Source organism: Bombus flavifrons, unplaced genomic scaffold, assembly GCF_040668555.2.
Source record: "Bombus flavifrons isolate JBK064 unplaced genomic scaffold, iyBomFlav1_principal scaffold0036, whole genome shotgun sequence".
In the NCBI taxonomy this organism is placed as follows: Eukaryota; Metazoa; Arthropoda; class Insecta; order Hymenoptera; family Apidae; genus Bombus; species Bombus flavifrons.
In genome coordinates, this window is record NW_027184781.1 from 59,994 (window position 1) to 69,725 (window position 9,732).

Here is a 9,732-nt window from a genome sequence, read left to right on the forward strand (position 1 = left end):
TGCTTCGATCAAATTGGTTTTGTTCCAGTCGAAAAGAACATTTACATTCTCGCGTATATATCTTCACTTAGAAACATTATCGTTGGTGAATTTACTTATTGCTTTGTACATATATATGTCGGAGTGGCGTTGGGGTTAGGATTGTGGGTGTTTGGTGAGTCTTCATTGAAATTAGCCATCGTTGCGATATAATAAAGACACAGTTTATTAGCACAGGCACGGATGATACAAGTTTAACAATCGACTGTGGTGATTAGGCACCCGCGATACTAGTAACAATGGTCTCGGGTTCGATAACGAATCCGCGGTCAACGGGATGATGAACGAACGTGCTCGCGAGGTCTAAGTCTGAACAATAATAATTCGTGAAGACGTTACTCCTTTAGTCGATGAGATCGCGTGAAAGAATGCCTTTTCCGTCCCGATGATGCCACAGAGGAAAACTATATCGGGGTGTGTCTAAGGGCACGAGATCATCGGATTCGTCGAGGATAGTCTTCGTTCAGGGAGTAAGGGAAATTGGCGTTGCTGCTAATTGGTCAATTTCCATATCGGTGGTTAGAAAAGATGCTAGCCGCCCTCGAGGGAAAGTTGCTAGTGGGAGACGCCGTTCGTTGAAAGAAATAGATCTCCCCTATCTTCCCGTAGTTGGGACAAAGACTGTTTATCTGTTCGAAGGACTTTAGGTAACTAGATATTAGTGTTTATAACGGCCCTCGGGCTAGCTGATCACGTACTGTGGAGAGACATCGACATCTGGCAATCATCTTTCTCGAAGAATAGGAACTGCGTGTGGCCACGACAGAGACCGTTGGAATGTTTACTGTCATGTGTCGCCAGAGATATTTCTTTTAAGGAGAGCTATAGAATTACTTCATACCTTTGTTAGGCAAAACGTTCATCCCTTGACCGCGGGCACGTTGGCGACCGACTGTCGCCTCGAGCCCAAGCTCACTATCACAAATCTCGGACAATTACAATTAGGTTGAATAACTACAATTGTTTAATTACAGCTATAGTAGGCTCTAGGTTACAATGTTGCGGGATTATCCAGCATTCCAGAGGCTCCGGTGTTCTTTTCTCTCCGACATATATAAGCGTTGAGAATGAATGGATGTTCGGCTTAAAAAGAAGAAGAAGAAGAACTTGCATGCGAACAACTAACCGAACATTAAGTGATCTTCGTCGGGAGTGCCGTGGGTACGTGAATTTTTAAAATCAAGTATTTTTCTTCGTTCCGTTCTTTATTTCTGCCGTTCTCTCTTTCTTTTTCTTCTGTTCCTTCTTCTTCTTCAATCTTACGGAAGTTATCAGTTGTGGAATGTCGTCCGTTGTAAGCGCTCGTTGTAATTCCGCTTCCACCTTTCAATAGTCGTTGTTAGTTTTTGTTCGTTGGTTTCGCTGCGGAGTACTTTTACACTAGAGTAATTTCGATAATATTCATGCCCATTTTCGTTATAAGCTGGTTAAAAATGTGGATCAAGTAAAACAATTATACAGTTATAGCTTAATAAATTAAATTAAAACATGTGTTCTATCATGTATGTTTATATTGTAACCTTTCTTTCTCTCTTTTTTTTTGCAACGTCATGGACCTTATAAGATACAATTGTATTTGAAAGAATAACGACATTTTCTGTTTTCTATGAATCGAAGGACCGATATCTATAATAATTACGCTTATGGTATCAATTATTCTTATTGAGACTTATTTAAGAGGAGCATTCGTGAAAGAACAAGGTCTTATTATTATTTAAGGTAACATTATATAACGATGTCGGCATAATAATTGAAACAACAGAAATATCAGCGATTAAAATTACGCGATACGTTTGAGATGATAGAATTTTATAATAGACAACTTCATTTACATATAGATAAAGTATAAGATATTAATCTGACAATTTGATAATTAGAAGGAAAGTAAAGAGAACGATTTTTTTTGGCTTAGGAACACGAGACCTGTTTATTATTATAATTTGTATAATCATACGTACATACTATACTTGTAGATGAATCGGCAATAGCTGGAACGAAGTAGAAATTAATAGAATAAAATTACGTTTTAAATTTCATTCTTCAGTTAGAATCGTTCAAGTATATGTGAAGAAATCAGTCAGAAGTAAATCTCGTCAGCACCAAATACATACTTGTATAAATATTTGTTTCTCATTCAGCCAATCGTAACTACGACAGTAGACATAGTCGATCATCGATCGCATTTAAGCAATACTAACCTCAGCTGCCTATACAGTTGATCGAATTGTGAACCATTTTTCAAACAATCAGTCGACGATACGTCGAGCATGTCGCACTGCAGCAGCAGTATCGTCGTGTTTGTAAAGATCTCTCGATTAAAAATTTTACATAAAGTTTATCTAACAACTGGGTTTGATGGATGTGACCTTTGAGGATACTTTGTTTTATCGCTCCTCGATGAATCTGGCATTAATGATTGTAATATCGTAATTCTAAAGAATTAAAAGAGATAACTCAACTTTATATTGTAAAAATAAAATAACTTTGTCCGAAAGAAGCTGATAAGTATCATAAAGTATTTTTATTATCGGAAAGGGTAAAGTAAACATAAGTTAACTTCACAAACTTTTCTATTATATATTCTATTATATATTCTATTATTCATTCTATTATATATTCTTATGATCATGAAAGGTTTCGTCTCATCATATCAAATCAATTAAATAGGATTTAAAAAGTATTCCTTACTAATAATTCTTATTAATCACTTGTCATTAATTTTTTTAATTCATTTTTACGTAGGAATAATCTCATTATAGCACGTAGGACTATCAAACTTGCAACGAGCGGGCGTTTCAATTACAAGGCTACAGGGTCTCGGCCGATTGCTCTTATGTGCAATGTGTAATTTTAATAATAATTGTAGATGTTCATCAATTTGAAGAAAAAAAGGAACAAAATTTCGATTTATCCGTATTTTAAGCACAGGTGTACAACGTCAACGTAAACTGCAATTTACATGAAAATATTTAGAAGATTTAGAATATTAGCGAAAAAGTAACAGATTCTAATATATTATTTAAACAATTCACTATTTCAGTCGCCAAGAATATGTTAGCGTTCATCCGGAGTATTCATCCACCAGTGAACTGGTGTAAATACTCTCCGTTTTTCGTTGTTCACTTTCACTGTGGAGGAATCATCTATCCAGCGATCCTGCAACGCGAAACAGTACAAGTTTGGCTTTATCTATGCGAGAGCCATAAACTCGCATACATACGTATAGGTAATATCATCTTGCCCGGTACACAAAGCTGCCAGCAACCTAACCGATACCAAGATAAAAGGTAGCAAAGGTATTTTTACGAATATGTACATATCTCGAAAGCTACAGCCGAGCAGGGCCCCAAACATACGTAGGAAAAAGTTGTTCAAAATCATGATCCTGACAATAATATATTTGAAAATCATTGAAACTGGTAAACGTAGATCTCCTCGTTCGAATAATTAATAATTAGGATATTTTCCTACTCTCCTTACAAGGTATATTTATCGTATCTGTATATTTAGTAAAAGCGAGTGAGCAAATATTTGCGAGTCATTTTCTTTCTGTATATATTTTACTATAATTCTACATTCTATAATCATTGCATGTTACATACTATATTTATATATAATTATTATTATAAATTACATTTTTATTCGACGAATAAAGCCAGAGTAAACCAGAGAATACACACACGAATACGAATACGAATACGAATATCGCGTGTGCGTTACGAAAAGAGAATAAATGATAAAATTTACGAAAATATGTTGTAATTCTTAATAATGTATATGTATGTTAATTATTTAAGTATGTTGATTATCGTTCAGTAGTCGTGTACATGTGGTAAAAGTAATGACAACAATGCCGTTATATTTTACATTACATACAATTACATACAAATTCTACAAATTTAGGCATTACACTATAAAGTTTACAGATTTGTAAGATTCGAAAGGACCGTAATAACCATGGAGAGTACGACTGTTGACCTACCTATGGATTGCGTAAAATTACAGTTTACATCGTAACGAGAGAAAGGATACATCTGTGCAAGTTGTTTCAGATTCAGCTTTATCTTAGATCCGATACTATTTTATATAAGATAGAGCAACATTTTCCTCATTTATAGCAATGATGTATCGATTATCAATATCGTTTAATTTATTTAAAGAAGATGAATTAATTTTGTAGCTTTTTATAATAACTAATATTAATCAAATTTGATAATTTGTTCATATTTTGAAATTTCTATTAATTGTTGAGATAGTTAAGATGTAACGAATCAATGGATGAACATTCTTACTTTTGCATTACTCCAGTGAAATGAAAATTTCTTAATTGAAATTAAAACGAATTTCATTCTTTGATCGTAATACTTTTCGGTACTTTTTTTTCAGAGAGCAATACCTCTTTAACGTTTTCGAGGTTATAGTTTCGACTTTGGAATCAAAATTAAAGCACATTGAAAATTTGGACAAAGCGGTGGAACACTTGATGAGAACAGTGGAAGCTTTGGATTCACGCGTGAATGATAATATCGATAAAACCGATGCAGTTATTACAAAGCTACGAACATTAGATCTAAAACTTTTCAATTCTCATCAAATTGAATTTTCTTCAACTGAATCTGCATACTCGACAAAAAGGAGCGATGATAAAAACGACAGTGAAATCAGAAGCGGTACGTATGTATGTATGTACATAAAATGCTAATACGTAAAAACAGAAATTCGTTAACAGACGTATCTATAGAAGAAGAAAAGAAAAAAAAAAAAAAAAATATTGGACTGATCGACTCGGTTAGAACAAACATGGATCGCAACTACAAATTGTCGTTTGAATTGTATTACATTTACAGCCGGTTTTCTTTTATCTATATCGTTTACTTAACAATTGTATTTACGTGTAGTTTATAGGTACCTACCTATATATACCTATTGTATAGGTATATACCTACATATGTACACACGTATAGAAGCCTGCTTTCCCTGTATTTCCCCCTTCCCCTTTTTTCGTTCTCTTTGTCTCTTTTCCATACTTTTATCTTTTTACTGATGCTTCTTCTTCTTTTCTTTCTACGGTTGCCATTCGCTGTTCAAGTTTATCGTATAAATTGGCATTTATTTGGCAAAACAGGTCCGAAATTACAAGCAATCCATCAGAAGCGAGAAAATACATCATCATCCGATTTCACTCTTGGTGAAAAATTATTGTCACTTGATCAAAAGGTATCGGATATAGATAATAAATTGATCGATTTGAAACATCAATTGGATAATAACTTGTTACAAAATGACGACATAAATGCCGAAGCCAGCGAAAAAAAGCCAGTCAATGTATGAGCGTAATCGAAATCACTAAAGCGATGAGTAATGAAGTAATAAATCACATTACGATCGGGATAGAAAATTTAAGGCAAGCGACAAACAATATGGACAGAAAGTTACAGTTTCACGTAAACTTGGTTTCCGATCGTTTGGGAACTATTTACAACATGATGAGTGACGTGCACGATGCGATATTAGTGAGAGGAAGTACGAACGGTCGACCGGCGTTCAACGTTACAACAACAACAACGACAACTACCGAGCCGCCACCACCAAGGCAGAGTAAAATCGATCGACTCGTCGAACAAATATATCCAATTGTTGACTGTATCGGAGAAAATGGATGAAGTCTGGAACGTCGTGGTAAGCTGAGAAGATGTGGCTAAATTGTTAATTTCACTGTTTACCTGCCGTGTTAATCACGTTGTATGACCGCATGCACAATTTTACATGTCCACTTGACGGCATTCCATATAGATAGGTATTATACTTTTTTCGACAGGTTGGCACGAAAAGTTCCGTGGACGATCTCTTGCCAAAATCCGATGAATTACTTACACAAACGCAAAGACAAGAAAGAGCGATCAGTGAAATTCATGCGGATTTAAGATCGAAAACGAATAAGATTATCGAAAATTTAGAAGGAGTGGAGAATAGACTTCGAAAGCAGGAGGACGATGTAGCTAGCCTTGCTCAGCGTCCAATACCTGCGGAATTGCTGCTAGATCCCACGATCGATCGCCTTGTCGAATACGACTCCAATAGGTTAGTTTTCCTTCTTTGATACTTTATTCGCTTGCTTTTATTATCATACACCATGTTACGAAATAATATAGAAACCAAAGGCATTTACGACGTTGTCAGTTCCATTCCATTTTTCGAGAAATAATCTTTTCTCTCTAATAATAACAGACAATGTACATACGTATTTCTATCTTTATCTGTTTGCTTTGTTCCGTTCGATGAAAAGAAATCTTTCGTTTCGTGTAATGTGAAAGAATCGTATTTCGAATTGATTGCATCTGTTGTTAGTAAATATTCCAATATATTATTATACATAGGTATATGATGCGTGAAAGAACGATGTAAAAGAATATTAGTAAATAAATAAATAAATAAATATGTAGAAAGTGTAGCGACAATATACTACGTTCAACTAACGAAACACCATTATTACATTGCTATGTAATTAATTATTATGTTTCATGTAGAACGAATTTCTTTCGATTCACAGATACGTTGAACTCTCTGATGACATTGCAGTTGAAACAACCGTTTTACCGGTCAATCCGACTACCATTGTTTCGTCTGTGTCGATGTCCATGTCTTCCTCGACCTCGTCGAACGCCGTATCGATCAATAATTTCATTAATTCAAGCAATATAGCTGGTTCCACTAATTTCTCCAACTCGACAGCCAATCCTTCAATAGGCCCCCCATTATCACCGAGTTCGCAGCGATCATCGTCTAAAAATCGTTATATTTCCATTGTTATATTTCCAAGTGTCAAAAACAAACCAAGTACAGCAAATTCCACCTTTACCACCGATGCATTCCTTAATTACAAAGATGTTAAGGTAATAAACAACAAAAACATTCTCAACCCGTACCAATTAACGTCACTGGTAATCGGCACCGTTCAAACGAATTAGAAACAGTTTTTATATAGTATTTTATATTTTTCTCATTTCTTCTTTGGTTTTTAACCGACCAAAGTGGAATAATCGATATACCGCATGACTTTTATGCAAATATACTTTTTTCTTTCTTCCTCTCTCTTTTCTATAGTTTAGTTACCTTGTAAGACCCTGTAAGCGAATAAGCGAACGAAAGCGATGAAACGGAAGAAGATGAGAGAGTAAACGTAACAACAACGCTGCTGTATTTCTATGTGAAGAATGTGTAGACAAGGGGAGGCCCAATTACTACGGAAAAGGAGTGATTGTGTAGGGAGGGGGAAGGGTGAAGGGGTTGGAGAGAGAAAGAAGGAATCTTAAACATATGCATTTTATCGTGCATACACAGTATAGTTAAATCACTTATAGAATACACGACATGCCTACGCATATGCCCACCTTCGTTCACGTACATATCGTATGTGCTATAACACAAAGAAATGTTCAGATTTGAAAAATTTATTACGTAATACATCGATTAACATTCTGAATGTTTCGTTTAAACGGTCATTTTAAAGTTGCTCGTAATTACTCGTCTCGTCAAACCGTAAATAACACACAAAGTCACTATAATGTACACATGTGCATCACGTACAACCATCAACTTTGAAACGTTCGAATATGGCTCGTAAAAAGTCCCTGTCGGTGAAATTTTTATTAATCCTTCCTTTATGGGAATTTTGAAAATCTATACCATATTTCTAGAAGAAATAAAAGGAAAGAAAGAGAAAAGTAGTTTTTACAATACGATTGTATAATTGAAACATTAAATATGTATAACAATATTGTAGAAAGAGAGAAAACTACTAATCTATGTACGTAATATATAACAGAGTGAAAAATCTACGCAAGAAAAAGAAAGCGTTATTCCATATTATCAATGCTTACAAACACGATAATACATGTACATATTGTTTAACGTTACAGGACTATTCATGTGTTGATTTGTTAAATGCTGGCATGAGAGATAGCGGTGTCTATTATCTTCAAATTCGTGGAACAACCTATTGGTTTCTCAAGGTTTATTGCGAGCAGGATATCGCCGAAGGAGGTTGGACGGTAAAACAGAGATTCGTCCAAATACTATAATATGTATATACGCGTGTGCATCATGCATCGAGATAAAACTAGTGTGATAGAACGGGCTTTTTTTCCCAAAAAAGTATATTTCGCAATGTAGAATCAATGTAGGATCAATGTAGAATCGATAGCTTATACTCTTAGGTCGTTACAGAAAAAGAATAACTGTGCGTACAATAAACAGCCGCGTTCGTTGGTAAAAGATATTTAATCTTCCTACTTCTTTTATATCATAATTCGAAAAAGAATTTCCACTTTTTCCTAGGTTATTTAAAGAAGAGACGATTTCGGCGAGCCAAGAGAAAATTTCAATCGTGATTGGGCTGATTATAAAAACGGTTTTGGTGATCCTGCTCGAGAGTTTTGGCTTGGCAACGAAAACATATACATGTTAACTAACAACGAAGATTACATGCTTCGGGTGGAACTCGAAGATTTCGAAGGTAACAAAAGGTAAGAAATATCAAAATTACAATTGCAACTGATTTTGGATGCGAAGTTCGGACGTTTTAATGTCTGTGTAGAATAGATCGGAGAGGATTTCAAAGACGATTTTCTCTGTACATTTAAGATATAGAACGTTTCGGAACATCCGTATATCCGTGCGCATACAAAAATTATATATCTATGTACTTTCGTTTAGGTACGCACAGTACTCTCACTTCAAAATCTATTCAGAAGGAGAATATTATAAATTGGAGATTGACGGTTACGACGGAAATGCCGGTGACTCATTAAACGATCCATGGTACGGTTCGTACAATAATCCGTTTTCCACGTACAACAGGTAACACGTTATTTCTTCATTTGTTAGAATGCATGAAATGACAATTTCGGTTATGTGAAAGCATAGAGCAAAAAGCATTGAAGAACGGATAATATCGGATAGATTAATCGTAATAAGAGTCAACTATTCGTTCGAGACGATATTTCATTTCACACAGGGACAACGATAGGTCATCGTTGAACTGCGCTTCCATGCTAAAAGGCGGATGGTGGTGGAAATCGTGCGGACGAGGATTAAACGGTCTTTATTTGAACGATCCTCAGGATTTAACCGCTCGACAAGGTATGATTGCTTACAAAATAATGTCGTCACGTACAACCAGCCATTCATGTTTCGTATTATCCGTTTAATGACAAAAGACAATTCTTCCTATCTGTTATTTAATAAAAGGTATCGTATGGTTCCGTTGGAGAGGCTGGGATTATACTTTGAAACGTGCGACGATGATGATTAAACCAAAAGGACCAACAACAGCAATGATATAGACGATTATAACGATAACGATAACGATAACGATAACGATAACGATAACGATAACGATAACGATAACGATAACGATAACGATAACGATAACGATAACGATAACGATAACGATAACGATAACGATAACGATAACGATAACGATAACGATAACGATAACGATAACGATAACGATAACGATAACGATAACGATAACGATAACGATAACGATAACGATAACGATAACGATAACGATAACGATAACGATAACGATAACGATAACGATAACGATAACGATAACGATAACGATAACGATAACGATAACGATAACGATAACGATAACGATAACGATAACGATAACGATAACGATAACGA

The 9,732-nt window shown here is 35.2% G+C and overlaps 1 pseudogene; it reads left to right on the forward strand.

The window, feature by feature from the left end:
• The first annotated feature begins 3,996 nt into the window (after nucleotides 1-3,996).
• Nucleotides 3,997-9,383, forward strand: LOC138189397 (angiopoietin-2-like; annotated as a pseudogene).
• The last annotated feature ends 349 nt before the right edge of the window (nucleotides 9,384-9,732 follow it).